The following is a 15382-nucleotide window of genomic DNA, read 5'->3' on the forward strand; positions in this document are numbered from 1 at the left end:
AGCGCTCTGTTATTTACTTTATTTATAAACTTGCCCCGTTACTAATTTCTTGAAAATAATAGTCTATATACACATATGACTGTAAACCTTACATGTACACTTTTGTATTTCACTTAATATGCCCTTTTGAAAATTTGAAAATGTGTCCCATTCAGGACCTGCACCCTGCCCTTTTAAAATCCTAGCTGGAACACTGATACAAATAACCAAGGAAGAATTTTTATAGTAGAAAGGATTGGAGCCCGTTATATAAATATAATGCATGGAGACATAGACCTGTAATTCTAAATATAAAAAACTGGTCTATGGTGGAAAGAATGAGCCAGTTAACCCTCCCAATTTAGGAAGGAGACTCCCTCTTTTTGGATCAATCTTCCTATTTTAAAAGTCTCCTATGTGACCCAAAGAGAGAAATTCTCCATCCAAAAGAGGGAGGGTTAACAGGTATGTGTGAAAACAATAAAAAAAGATAAAATAAATTTTGCACATTTGTTTGAACAACAGATGTCTTGTTCTATAATATAAAGACAAATCTGTCTCAAAATTAAAAACAAGTCTGTCTCATTGTTAAAAACAAATTAAATCTAATTAAAAAGGTAGAATATACCTATATACCTTCTTTATGTGTTCCAAATATTATCTGTTAGGAACAGCTGTCATGCTGTGCTGGTAGTGTGAACTCTGATTGAGTTTGCAGGTCGCCACATAGTTAACTTTTAAAAAAATATAATAAATTAATTTATATAATGAGATCGAGAACTGTGATCAAATTGACTATTATAGAATAGTAAATAATCTGATTGTAATCTACATATTGAATCAAGCAAAATATAAATCTAAGAACTGTGTCAACAAAAAGTTTTTTTTTACTTCAAAAACTTGAAAATCTGGAAACTAGAAGTGGAGAAAGTATTCAATTTGAATACTTCAGAGAGCATGTCAGTAAGCATCAAGCATAGGATGTAAACCTCAATATTTATTTTTTTATTAATTTTTGCTATTGTAGTTGTAATAGTAACCTAATAACCTATAAAACAAATTTTCACGATTATTTTGATAAATTACAAAATCAAACTGAAATATTTCTGTAAATGTTGCCATGGTAACAGCCAGAAAAATACTTGATTGTTAAGGAATTTTCCATGATTTCAACTGTACACTGAAAAATATGTGAAATTGTATGTTGGCCTCCTAAGTTATAACACAGAAAACTGTGATGATATTTATACTGTTTGACTTCGCTTTTTGGACCCTTTTTTAGCTCACCTGGCCCAAATAGCCATATGAGCTATTGCCATGACTCAGTGTCTGTCATTGTTGTAGTCGTCATTTACAATTTTTCTAAATACTTCTCCTCAGATGCACCCAAGTACAACCAACTTTGGTATGAATGTTCCTTAAGTTAGGATATTCTGCATAGTGGGGATTTTAATTCCTCAACAAAATTGGCCACGGTTACTAAATATAGAACATATGGTCAGACAACAGTTTTTCGTGATTAGCTCTACATGTGGTCAAATTTTCGTCTAAATCTGTCAAACCACGTTGGAGTTATTGCCCTTTTTTTACTTTTTTGTTATTTTTAATGATATTACTTAAGTTCCTTAGGGTACTCTGTTTAGAACGGAAATGGGGATTTTTGATTCATTGAAAAACATGACTCTTGTTACTAAAAATAGAACATAGGGGTCAGACAGAAGTTTTTTGCATATGTCTATAAAACCAGATTTGTTAGGTTCTTTTAAAGTCCCATAAATTTTGACTATAACTAAAGAGAATTATAAGGAAAAAAATGTCAGTAGTGAATTCTTTGACATTTGACAAGTTTATACTCAACTAAATTACCCAAAATCAGTTAAATGGACAGCTACCTGACTCCCATGGAATTTATACAAATAAGGCATTACACTGGAACAAATAATTCAGTTGGATAAAATTTATCCTGTACTTATATCATAGGATCTGCCTAATTTTTACATGAACAGCTTAAGTTTTTTTATGACAAAATTACTCAATAAAGAATTTATCAGATTTGAATAGTTCATAATTAAAACCATTGATGCTAAAGTAGTAGTTCATTAAAAATGTGCTTTAGTTGTCTTCTTTTGACGAAATGCAACCCTAAAATTACTAAAATAGTAATTTTAGGGTTAAATGGGGGGACATGGCACACTGCCTGGATTCACTCCATTCTACCCTTTTGGTGCATAAAAAAATTTTGTTTCATCTCAACCTAGTGCGTGACATCTGACCTTGTAACAGTGTTTTAAGTTAAGCTTGAAATTAGCTGTGGCCTGACTTCCCCATGCATTACATTTAGTTATCTTCTCCATTTGTATTGATATTATAAAGTCTATACAAAATTTTACTTACATTTGTACCATCCTCCAAGTTTCAAAACTTGCATGACATTCATAATTTTGAAATCTTCAAACAATGTTTTGTGAAATGTTTTACATGTACATCAACATACAAAAACCTATGAAATATTGTACCCAGTTCCAGGCCAATTAAACTCAAGCATCTTAGACTCTGTAAATTGGATGGTCTTCCTTTGCCAGCAACTACATATAGTCTTGCTTTATTCACATATCCTTATGAAGCTTAACCTTATCCATGTAAAGTTTCATTAAAATCCATCTGAAAGAGGAATCAGGGCTAAAACTGTGGTGTCAAAACATTGAAGTTGTATTATCCCCCTTTTTCAGCATTAAAGATTTTTTTCTACTTTATGGAATCCACTTCTACATCACCTCCATATAAAGTTTCATCAAAATCCTCTAAACTGTATCAGTAATGCTATATTTACTAGCATCATATTATATGTATTCCTTTATTCAAGTATTGTTACAATATTTCATTGCAACTAGCACATATACATCTGATGTTAGTTTCATCAATTCAATCACTTCAACGGTGAAAGAATAATCAAGGGAACCAAAGTTATGCAAATAGAAAATATCTTGGACCTATGGATGGACTGAGGAATAGCCTAATAGACGGAGAAATAGGTCATACTCCTTGATGAAATATTGGACTAACAATCAGCTTGAAATGCTTGGGTAGTCCTGAAAAGGACAAGATAGTTTACTTGAATTAATTTTGACTGAAAAACCACTGTTGATATCAAAGTAGTATTAGATTATAAACGAACATTGTTTGACAAAAAAACAAAAAGGTAGTAGAAAATTTGTTCATGGAAGCTGAACAATCTGCCACATCTCCTGATGCCACCCTATAATTACTTAGCATAGGGTCAAATTGGGGGACGTGGCAGCCGATGGCTGCTGCAGTGAACCCCAAACACTGCACGACTTCACTTCATTCGACCCTTTTGGTACAAAAAAAGATTTTGTTAAGTTCAGCTTGAAATTAGTTTTCAGCTGAACTTTAACTCTTTTATGTTTTAAGTGTACAGTTGTGTAGATGTTGTTCATTAATGTATATTGATGATTTTATTGGACTTTTAGTTTATATTAAAGAAGTGTCCTTGTCATGTCATGAGTTTATTATTCTTTAAATATTTTTGTTTTGAAAATAGTATCTTTTTTTTTTCAAGTTGGTATAAATTGTGTAGGTTGGCAAGCATATTCTTTTAATTTTATATTGTGTAGTTTCTGGTAATTGAGGTTAATATACCTGGAAAGTAATTGCTGCATGACCTTTATGTGTCTTGACTTGAATCTGTTCAATAATCCTCATCATCATGTGCTGATAGTGTGAACATTCAAAACAGTGTCTACACTGCAAGCCTGAGCCAATTTGCAGGTTTGACAGGTGTATAACCATTTCAGAATGCCACAATTTGGTGACGAGATTAAAAAATTGATCAAAACTGAAATAAAGTCCAAAAAACAAGAAAACAAATTTCAAAATTGAAAGGATTAAAGTCCAAAAACAAGAAAACAAATTTCAAAATAGAAAGGATTAAAGTCCAAAAACAAGATAATGAATCTCAAAATAGAAAGGATTAAAGTCCAAAAACAAGAAAACAAATTTTCAAATAGAAAGGATTAAAGTCCAAAAACAAGATAATCAATTTCAAAATAGAAAGTATTTCTGCACATAGCAAAATTTACCCTACCATAGAAAAAAAATGAAAGCCCAAATTAAAACAAACAGCAGTTAGGATTCCAAAAATACAACCAAACAAAAATACTTTAAGTGTGTCAACAGAACTAGAAAAGTATCAACTTTGTGACATACTTTTTTTCAGCTGATCTATTTAAATGCTAAACTTTATAATTGAAATTTTTTTTCATACATGCTCACCGGTTATACTTATTCTCTGGAATGAATGTTTTCCCCAAAAAATATTTTATTTCTGAAATGTACTTTAAATCTTGATCTTTGAGCTACTGACCCTGTCATAAATGAATCACTCACTCTCTCACTCCTATAAGATTTTTAAAAAAAATTGAAAAATTAAAAAAAAACTAAGTTTGGAATACCAAATTGTAATTCTTTACCTACTAGGAGACCTCAAACATGAACTTACTGCCCAAAAATGAATCAATATCTATCAGGCTATTTAGTACAAATTGTGTGAAAATACACAAATTTATGTGTTCAGATGTAAAGGCAAGAAAGTAATTTCTTATTTTACAAAATACTTCTTTAAGTATATATGACTTTGAACTACCTTGAACTTTCATCAATTGAACCTGAATCAAAAGCTGTCTTATAAACTCTTAAATTGTTAATTAAAGCATAAGTTTACATGTTTTAATATATTAATACCTTATGATTGTTGAACCAAAATAAAATATATGGCATAGCATGCCCAGCCACACTTCTTAACAGACCTACCAATTATGGAAGAAATTTAACCAGTGGTTTTAGGTGTTGTCTTCACATGATCCTACAGATAATTTACTTGAACTGATTTTGACAAGAAATACGCCGTGAGAAAATCGTTTTACATGTTATTATTTTATTTTAGAAAAAAAACTACCAAAGAAGGAAAGTAACCAAATCTCGATCTGTTTTAAAAAAAAATGGAAGTCAATGTACTTTTTGATTAAAATCCTACTGAACTACCTAAACAGATATACTATGACCTGACTCACAACCTGTTGGCAATACAATTTTTGGTTCTTAAAATTGCAAGTACTTGGAGTAAAGACACAAAGAAAAGTCCTCTTAATGCAACCCTATAATTACTGAAATAGTAATTATAGGGTTGAATCAGGGGACCCTTTTAATACTTAAAAGGATTTTATTTCACCTCACACTAGTGTGTGAGGCCTGACCCTGGAACACATCTCTTTTTAAGTTAAGCATGAAATTAGCTGTAGCCTGACTCCTCTATATATCCTGTAAATTGGATGGTCTTCCTTTGCCAGCAACTACGTGTAGTCTTGCTTTATGCACATATACATATGAAGCGTGACCTTATCCATGTAAAGTTTCATTTAAATCCATCTGAAGGAGGAGTTCCAGGCAAAAACTATGGTGTCAAAATATGGAAGTTGGACTACCCCCTTTAAAAGCATTGAATTTTTTTTTAACCTTATATAATGGACTTCTATATCACCTCCATATAAAGTTTCATCAAAATCCTCTAAACTGTATAAGTAATGCTATATTTTCTAGCATCATATTCTATGTATTCCTTTATTCAAGTATTGTTACAATATTTCATTGCAACTAGCAAATGTACATCTGATGTTAGTTTCATCAATTCAATCACTTCAACAGTGAAAGAAGTGTTGTGCACATAGAAAATATCTTGGTCCTATGGGTGGACTGAGGAATAGCCTAATAGACGGAGAAACAGGTCATACTTGTTGATGAAACATTGGACTAACAATCAGCTTGAAATGCTTGGGTAGTCCTGAAAAGGAAAGAAGACAGTTTACTTGAATTAATTTTGACAAAAAAACCCACTGTTAACACATCGTTTGACAAAAAACAAAAAGGTAGTAGAAAATTTGTTCATGGAAGCTGAACAATCTGCCACATCTCCTGATGCCACCCTATAATTACTTAGCATAGGGTCGAATTGGGGGACATGGCAGCCGATGGCTGCTGCAGTGAACCCTAAACACTGCCCGACTTCACTTCATTCGACCCTTTTGGTACAAAAAAAGATTTTGTTAAGTTCAGCTTGAAATTAGTTTTCAGCTGAACTTTAACTCTTTTATGTTTTAAGTGTACAGTTGTGTAGATGTTGTTCATTAATGTATATTGATGATTTTATTGGACTTTTAGTTTATATTAAAGAAGTGTCCTTGTCATGTCATGAGTTTATTATTCTTTAAATATTTTTGTTTTGAAAATAGTATCATTTTTTTTTTCAAGTTGGTATAAATTGTGTAGGTTGGCAAGCATATTCTTTTAATTTTATATTGTGTAGTTTCTGGTAATTGAGGTTAACATACCTGGAAAGTAATTGCTGCATGACCTTTATGTGTCTTGACTTGAATCTGTTCAATAATCCTCATCATCATGTGCTGATAGTGTGAACATTCAAAATAGGGTCTACACTGCTGCCTGAGCCAATTTGCAGGTTTGACAGGTGTATAACCATTTCAGAATGCCACAATTTGGTGACGAGATTAAAAAAATGATCAAAGCTGAAATAAAGTCCAAAAAACAAGAAAACAAATTTCAAAATTGAAAGGATTAAAGTCCAAAAACAAGAAAACAAATTTCAAAATAGAAAGGATTAAAGTCCAAAAAAACAAGATAATGAATCTCAAAATAGAAAGGATAAAAGTCCAAAAACAAGAAAACAAATTTTCAAATTGAAAGGATTAAAGTCCAAAAACAAGAAAACAAATTTCAAAATAGAAAGGATTAAAGTCCAAAAACAAGACAATGAATCTCAAAATAGAAAGGATTAAAGTCCAAAAACAAGAAAACAAATTTTCAAATAGAAAGGATTAAAGTCCAAAAACAAAATAATCAATTTCAAAATAGAAAGTATTTCTGCACATAGCAATATTTACCCTACCATAGAAAAAAAAATGAAAGCCCAAATTGAAACAAACAGCAGTTAGGATTCCAAAAATACAACCAAACAAAAATACTTTAAGTGTGTCAACAGAACTAGAAAAGTATCAACTTTGTGACATAATTTTTTTCAGCTGATCTATTTAAATGCTAAACTTTATAATTGAAATTTTTTTTCATACATGCTCACCGGTTATACTTATTCTCTGGAATGAATGTTTTCCCCAAAAAATATTTTATTTCTGAAATGTACTTTAAATCGATCTTTGAGCTACTGACCCTGTCATAAATGAATCACTCACTCTCTCACTCCTAAAAGATTTTTAAAAAAAATTGAAAAATTAAAAAAAAACTAAGTTTGGAATACCAAATTTTAATTCTTTACCTACTAGGAGGCCTCAAACATGAACTTACTGCCCAAAAATGAATCAATATCTATCAGGCTATTTAGTACAAATTGTGTGAAAATACACAAATTTATGTGTTCAGATGTAAAGGCAAGAAAGTAATTTCTTATTTTACAAAATACTTCTTTAAGTATATATGACTTTGAACTACCTTGAACTTTCATCAATTGAACCTGAATCAAAAGCTGTCTTATAAACTCTTAAATTGTTAATTAAAGCATAAGTTTACATGTTTTAATATATTAATACCTTATGATTGTTGAACCAAAATAAAATATATGGCATAGCATGCCCAGCCACACTTCTTAACAGACCTACCAATTATGGAAGAAATTTAACCAGTGGTTTTAGGTGTTGTCTTCACATGATCCTACAGATAATTTACTTGAACTGATTTTGACAAGAAATACGCCGTGAGAAAATCGTTTTACATGTTATTATTTTATTTTAGAAAAAAAAAACTACCAAAGAAGGAAAGTAACCAAATCTTGATCTGTTTTAAAAAAAAATGGAAGTCAATGTACTTTTTGATTAAAATCCTACTGAACTACCTAAACAGATATACTATGACCTGACTCACAACCTGTTGGCAATACAATTTTTGGTTCTTAAAATTGCAAGTACTTGGAGTAAAGACACAAAGAAAAGTCCTCTTAATGCAACCCTATAATTACTGAAATAGTAATTATAGGGTTGAATCAGGGGACCCTTTTGGTACATAAAAGGATTTTATTTCACCTCACATTAGTATGTGAGGCCTGACCCTGGAACACGTCTCTTTTAAGTTAAGCATAAAATCGGCTGTAGCATTTTGTCTTCTTTTGACAGAAAAAGAATGTGTTCATGGTAGCTGAACAATCTGCCACATCTCCTGATGCAACCCTATAATTACTGAAATAGTAATTATAGGGTTGAATCAGGGGACCCTTTTGGTACATAAAAGGATTTTATTTCACCTCACATTAGTATGTGAGGCCTGACCCTGGAACACATCTCTTTTAAGTTAAGCATAAAATCAGCTGTAGCCTTTTGTCTTCTTTTGACAGAAAAAGAATGTGTTCATGGTAGCTGAACAATCTGCCACATCTCCTGATGCAACCCTATAATTACTGAAATAGTAATTATAGGGTTGAATCAGGGACCCTTTTAATACTTAAAAGGATTTTATTTCACCTCACATTAGTGTGTGAGGCCTGACCCTGGAACACATCTCTTTTTAAGTTAAGCATGAAATTAGCTGTAGCCTGACTCCTCTATATATCCTGTAAATTGGATGGTCTTCCTTTGCCAGCAACTTCGTGTAGTCTTGCTTTATGCACATATACATATGAAGCGTGACCTTATCCATGTAAAGTTTCATTTAAATCCATCTGAAGGAGGAGTTCCAGGCAAAAACTATGGTGTCAAAATATGGAAGTTGGACTACCCCCTTTAAAAGCTGCCTGAGCCAATTTGCAGGTTTGACAGGTGTATAACCATTTCAGAATGCCACAATTTGGTGACGAGATTAAAAAAATGATCAAAGCTGAAATAAAGTCCAAAAAACAAGAAAACAAATTTCAAAATTGAAAGGATTAAAGTCCAAAAACAAGAAAACAAATTTCAAAATAGAAAGGATTAAAGTCCAAAAAAACAAGATAATGAATCTCAAAATAGAAAGGATAAAAGTCCAAAAACAAGAAAACAAATTTCAAAATTGAAAGGATTAAAGTCCAAAAACAAGAAAACAAATTTCAAAATAGAAAGGATTAAAGTCCAAAAACAAGACAATGAATCTCAAAATAGAAAGGATTAAAGTCCAAAAACAAGAAAACAAATTTTCAAATAGAAAGGATTAAAGTCCAAAAACAAAATAATCAATTTCAAAATAGAAAGTATTTCTGCACATAGCAATATTTACCCTACCATAGAAAAAAAAATGAAAGCCCAAATTGAAACAAACAGCAGTTAGGATTCCAAAAATACAACCAAACAAAAATACTTTAAGTGTGTCAACAGAACTAGAAAAGTATCAACTTTGTGACATAATTTTTTTCAGCTGATCTATTTAAATGCTAAACTTTATAATTGAAATTTTTTTTCATACATGCTCACCGGTTATACTTATTCTCTGGAATGAATGTTTTCCCCAAAAAATATTTTATTCTGAAATGTACTTTAAATCGATCTTTGAGCTACTGACCCTGTCATAAATGAATCACTCACTCTCTCACTCCTAAAAGATTTTTAAAAAAAATTGAAAAATTAAAAAAAAACTAAGTTTGGAATACCAAATTTTAATTCTTTACCTACTAGGAGACCTCAAACATGAACTTACTGCCCAAAAATGAATCAATATCTATCAGGCTATTTAGTACAAATTGTGTGAAAATACACAAATTTATGTGTTCAGATGTAAAGGCAAGAAAGTAATTTCTTATTTTACAAAATACTTCTTTAAGTATATATGACTTTGAACTACCTTGAACTTTCATCAATTGAACCTGAATCAAAAGCTGTCTTATAAACTCTTAAATTGTTAATTAAAGCATAAGTTTACATGTTTTAATATATTAATACCTTATGATTGTTGAACCAAAATAAAATATATGGCATAGCATGCCCAGCCACACTTCTTAACAGACCTACCAATTATGGAAGAAATTTAACCAGTGGTTTTAGGTGTTGTCTTCACATGATCCTACAGATAATTTACTTGAACTGATTTTGACAAGAAATACGCCGTGAGAAAATCGTTTTACATGTTATTATTTTATTTTAGAAAAAAAAACTACCAAAGAAGGAAAGTAACCAAATCTTGATCTGTTTTAAAAAAAAATGGAAGTCAATGTACTTTTTGATTAAAATCCTACTGAACTACCTAAACAGATATACTATGACCTGACTCACAACCTGTTGGCAATACAATTTTTGGTTCTTAAAATTGCAAGTACTTGGAGTAAAGACACAAAGAAAAGTCCTCTTAATGCAACCCTATAATTACTGAAATAGTAATTATAGGGTTGAATCAGGGGACCCTTTTGGTACATAAAAGGATTTTATTTCACCTCACATTAGTATGTGAGGCCTGACCCTGGAACACGTCTCTTTTAAGTTAAGCATAAAATCGGCTGTAGCATTTTGTCTTCTTTTGACAGAAAAAGAATGTGTTCATGGTAGCTGAACAATCTGCCACATCTCCTGATGCAACCCTATAATTACTGAAATAGTAATTATAGGGTTGAATCAGGGGACCCTTTTGGTACATAAAAGGATTTTATTTCACCTCACATTAGTATGTGAGGCCTGACCCTGGAACACATCTCTTTTAAGTTAAGCATAAAATCAGCTGTAGCCTTTTGTCTTCTTTTGACAGAAAAAGAATGTGTTCATGGTAGCTGAACAATCTGCCACATCTCCTGATGCAACCCTATAATTACTGAAATAGTAATTATAGGGTTGAATCAGGGACCCTTTTAATACTTAAAAGGATTTTATTTCACCTCACATTAGTGTGTGAGGCCTGACCCTGGAACACATCTCTTTTTAAGTTAAGCATGAAATTAGCTGTAGCCTGACTCCTCTATATATCCTGTAAATTGGATGGTCTTCCTTTGCCAGCAACTTCGTGTAGTCTTGCTTTATGCACATATACATATGAAGCGTGACCTTATCCATGTAAAGTTTCATTTAAATCCATCTGAAGGAGGAGTTCCAGGCAAAAACTATGGTGTCAAAATATGGAAGTTGGACTACCCCCTTTAAAAGCTGCCTGAGCCAATTTGCAGGTTTGACAGGTGTATAACCATTTCAGAATGCCACAATTTGGTGACGAGATTAAAAAAATGATCAAAGCTGAAATAAAGTCCAAAAAACAAGAAAACAAATTTCAAAATTGAAAGGATTAAAGTCCAAAAACAAGAAAACAAATTTCAAAATAGAAAGGATTAAAGTCCAAAAAAACAAGATAATGAATCTCAAAATAGAAAGGATAAAAGTCCAAAAACAAGAAAACAAATTTCAAAATTGAAAGGATTAAAGTCCAAAAACAAGAAAACAAATTTCAAAATAGAAAGGATTAAAGTCCAAAAACAAGACAATGAATCTCAAAATAGAAAGGATTAAAGTCCAAAAACAAGAAAACAAATTTTCAAATAGAAAGGATTAAAGTCCAAAAACAAAATAATCAATTTCAAAATAGAAAGTATTTCTGCACATAGCAATATTTACCCTACCATAGAAAAAAAAATGAAAGCCCAAATTGAAACAAACAGCAGTTAGGATTCCAAAAATACAACCAAACAAAAATACTTTAAGTGTGTCAACAGAACTAGAAAAGTATCAACTTTGTGACATAATTTTTTTCAGCTGATCTATTTAAATGCTAAACTTTATAATTGAAATTTTTTTTCATACATGCTCACCGGTTATACTTATTCTCTGGAATGAATGTTTTCCCCAAAAAATATTTTATTCTGAAATGTACTTTAAATCGATCTTTGAGCTACTGACCCTGTCATAAATGAATCACTCACTCTCTCACTCCTAAAAGATTTTTAAAAAAAATTGAAAAATTAAAAAAAAACTAAGTTTGGAATACCAAATTTTAATTCTTTACCTACTAGGAGACCTCAAACATGAACTTACTGCCCAAAAATGAATCAATATCTATCAGGCTATTTAGTACAAATTGTGTGAAAATACACAAATTTATGTGTTCAGATGTAAAGGCAAGAAAGTAATTTCTTATTTTACAAAATACTTCTTTAAGTATATATGACTTTGAACTACCTTGAACTTTCATCAATTGAACCTGAATCAAAAGCTGTCTTATAAACTCTTAAATTGTTAATTAAAGCATAAGTTTACATGTTTTAATATATTAATACCTTATGATTGTTGAACCAAAATAAAATATATGGCATAGCATGCCCAGCCACACTTCTTAACAGACCTACCAATTATGGAAGAAATTTAACCAGTGGTTTTAGGTGTTGTCTTCACATGATCCTACAGATAATTTACTTGAACTGATTTTGACAAGAAATACGCCGTGAGAAAATCGTTTTACATGTTATTATTTTATTTTAGAAAAAAAAAACTACCAAAGAAGGAAAGTAACCAAATCTTGATCTGTTTTAAAAAAAAATGGAAGTCAATGTACTTTTTGATTAAAATCCTACTGAACTACCTAAACAGATATACTATGACCTGACTCACAACCTGTTGGCAATACAATTTTTGGTTCTTAAAATTGCAAGTACTTGGAGTAAAGTCACAAAGAAAAGTCCTCTTAATGCAACCCTATAATTACTGAAATAGTAATTATAGGGTTGAATCAGGGGACCCTTTTGGTACATAAAAGGATTTTATTTCACCTCACATTAGTATGTGAGGCCTGACCCTGGAACACATCTCTTTTAAGTTAAGCATAAAATCGGCTGTAGCATTTTGTCTTCTTTTGACAGAAAAAGAATGTGTTCATGGTAGCTGAACAATCTGCCACATCTCCTGATGCAACCCTATAATTACTGAAATAGTAATTATAGGGTTGAATCAGGGGACCCTTTTGGTACATAAAAGGATTTTATTTCACCTCACATTAGTATGTGAGGCCTGACCCTGGAACACATCTCTTTTAAGTTAAGCATAAAATCAGCTGTAGCCTTTTGTCTTCTTTTGACAGAAAAAGAATGTGTTCATGGTAGCTGAACAATCTGCCACATCTCCTGATGCAACCCTATAATTACTGAAATAGTAATTATAGGGTTGAATCAGGGACCCTTTTAATACTTAAAAGGATTTTATTTCACCTCACATTAGTGTGTGAGGCCTGACCCTGGAACACATCTCTTTTTAAGTTAAGCATGAAATTAGCTGTAGCCTGACTCCTCTATATATCCTGTAAATTGGATGGTCTTCCTTTGCCAGCAACTTCGTGTAGTCTTGCTTTATGCACATATACATATGAAGCGTGACCTTATCCATGTAAAGTTTCATTTAAATCCATCTGAAGGAGGAGTTCCAGGCAAAAACTATGGTGTCAAAATATGGAAGTTGGACTACCCCCTTTAAAAGCATTGAATTTTTTTTTAACCTTATATAATGGACTTCTATATCACCTCCATATAAAGTTTCATCAAAATCCTCTAAACTGTATAAGTAATGCTATATTTTCTAGCATCATATTCTATGTATTCCTTTATTCAAGTATTGTTACAATATTTCATTGCAACTAGCAAATGTACATCTGATGTTAGTTTCATCAATTCAATCACTTCAACAGTGAAAGAAGTGTTGTGCACATAGAAAATATCTTGGTCTTATGGATGGACTGAGGAATAGCCTAATAGACGAAGAAACAGGTCATACTTGTTGATGAAACATTGGACTAACAATCAGCTTGAAATGCTTGGGTAGTCCTGAAAAGGAAAGAAGACAGTTTACTTGAATTAATTTTGACTAAAAAAACCCACTGTTAACACATCGTTTGACAAAAAACAAAAAGGTAGTAGAAAATTTGTTCATGGAAGCTGAACAATCTGCCACATCTCCTGATGCCACCCTATAATTACTTAGCATAGGGTCGAATTGGGGGACGTGGCAGCCGATGGCTGCTGCAGTGAACCCCAAACACTGCCCGACTTCACTTCATTCGACCCTTTTGGTACAAAAAAAGATTTTGTTAAGTTCAGCTTGAAATTAGTTTTCAGCTGAACTTTAACTCTTTTATGTTTAAAGTGTACAGTTGTGTAGATGTTGTTCATTAATGTATTTTGATGATTTTATTGGACTTTTAGTTTATATTAAAGAAGTGTCCTTGTCATGTCATGAGTTTATTATTCTTTAAATATTTTTGTTTTGAAAATAGTATCATTTTCTTTTTTCAAGTTGGTATAAATTGTGTAGGTTGGCAAGCATATTCTTTTAATTTTATATTGTGTAGTTTCTGGTAATTCAGGTTAACATACCTGGAAAGTAATTGCTGCATAATCATTATGTATCTTGACTTGAATCTGTTCAATAATCCTCATCATCATGTGCTGATAGTGTGAACATTCAAAATAGTGTCTACACTGCAAGCCTGAGCCAATTTGCAGGTTTGACAGGTGTATAACCATTTCAGAATGCCACAATTTGGTGACGAGATTAAAAAATTGATCAAAACTGAAATAAAGTCCAAAAAACAAGAAAACAAATTTCAAAATTGAAAGGATTAAAGTCCAAAAACGAGAAAACAAATTTCAAAATAGAAAGGATTAAAGTCCAAAAACAAGATAATGAATCTCAAAATAGAAAGGATTAAAGTCCAAAAAACAAGAAAACAAATTTCAAAATTGAAAGGATTAATGTCCAAAAACAAGAAAACAGATTTCAAAATAGAAAGGATTAAAGTCCAAAAACAAGAAAACAAATTTTCAAATAGAAAGGATTAAAGTCCAAAAACAAAATAATCAATTTCAAAATAGAAAGTATTTCTGCACATAGCAATATTTACCCTACCATAGAAAAAAAAATGAAAGCCCAAATTGAAACAAACAGCAGTTAGGATTCCAAAAATACAACCAAACAAAAATACTTTAAGTGTGTCAACAGAACTAGAAAAGTATCAACTTTGTGACATAATTTTTTTCAGCTGATCTATTTAAATGCTAAACTTTATAATTGAAATTTTTTTTCATACATGCTCACCGGTTATACTTATTCTCTGGAATGAATGTTTTCCCCAAAAAATATTTTATTCTGAAATGTACTTTAAATCGATCTTTGAGCTACTGACCCTGTCATAAATGAATCACTCACTCTCTCACTCCTAAAAGATTTTTAAAAAAAATTGAAAAATTAAAAAAAAACTAAGTTTGGAATACCAAATTTTAATTCTTTACCTACTAGGAGACCTCAAACATGAACTTACTGCCCAAAAATGAATCAATATCTATCAGGCTATTTAGTACAAATTGTGTGAAAATACACAAATTTATGTGTTCAGATGTAAAGGCAAGAAAGTAATTTCTTATTTTACAAAATACTTCTTTAAG

Source organism: Perna viridis, chromosome 8 (assembly GCF_037379345.1).
Source record: "Perna viridis isolate PV_CMFRI_1.1 ecotype Kerala chromosome 8, ASM3737934v1, whole genome shotgun sequence".
Classification (NCBI taxonomy): Eukaryota; Metazoa; Mollusca; class Bivalvia; order Mytilida; family Mytilidae; genus Perna; species Perna viridis.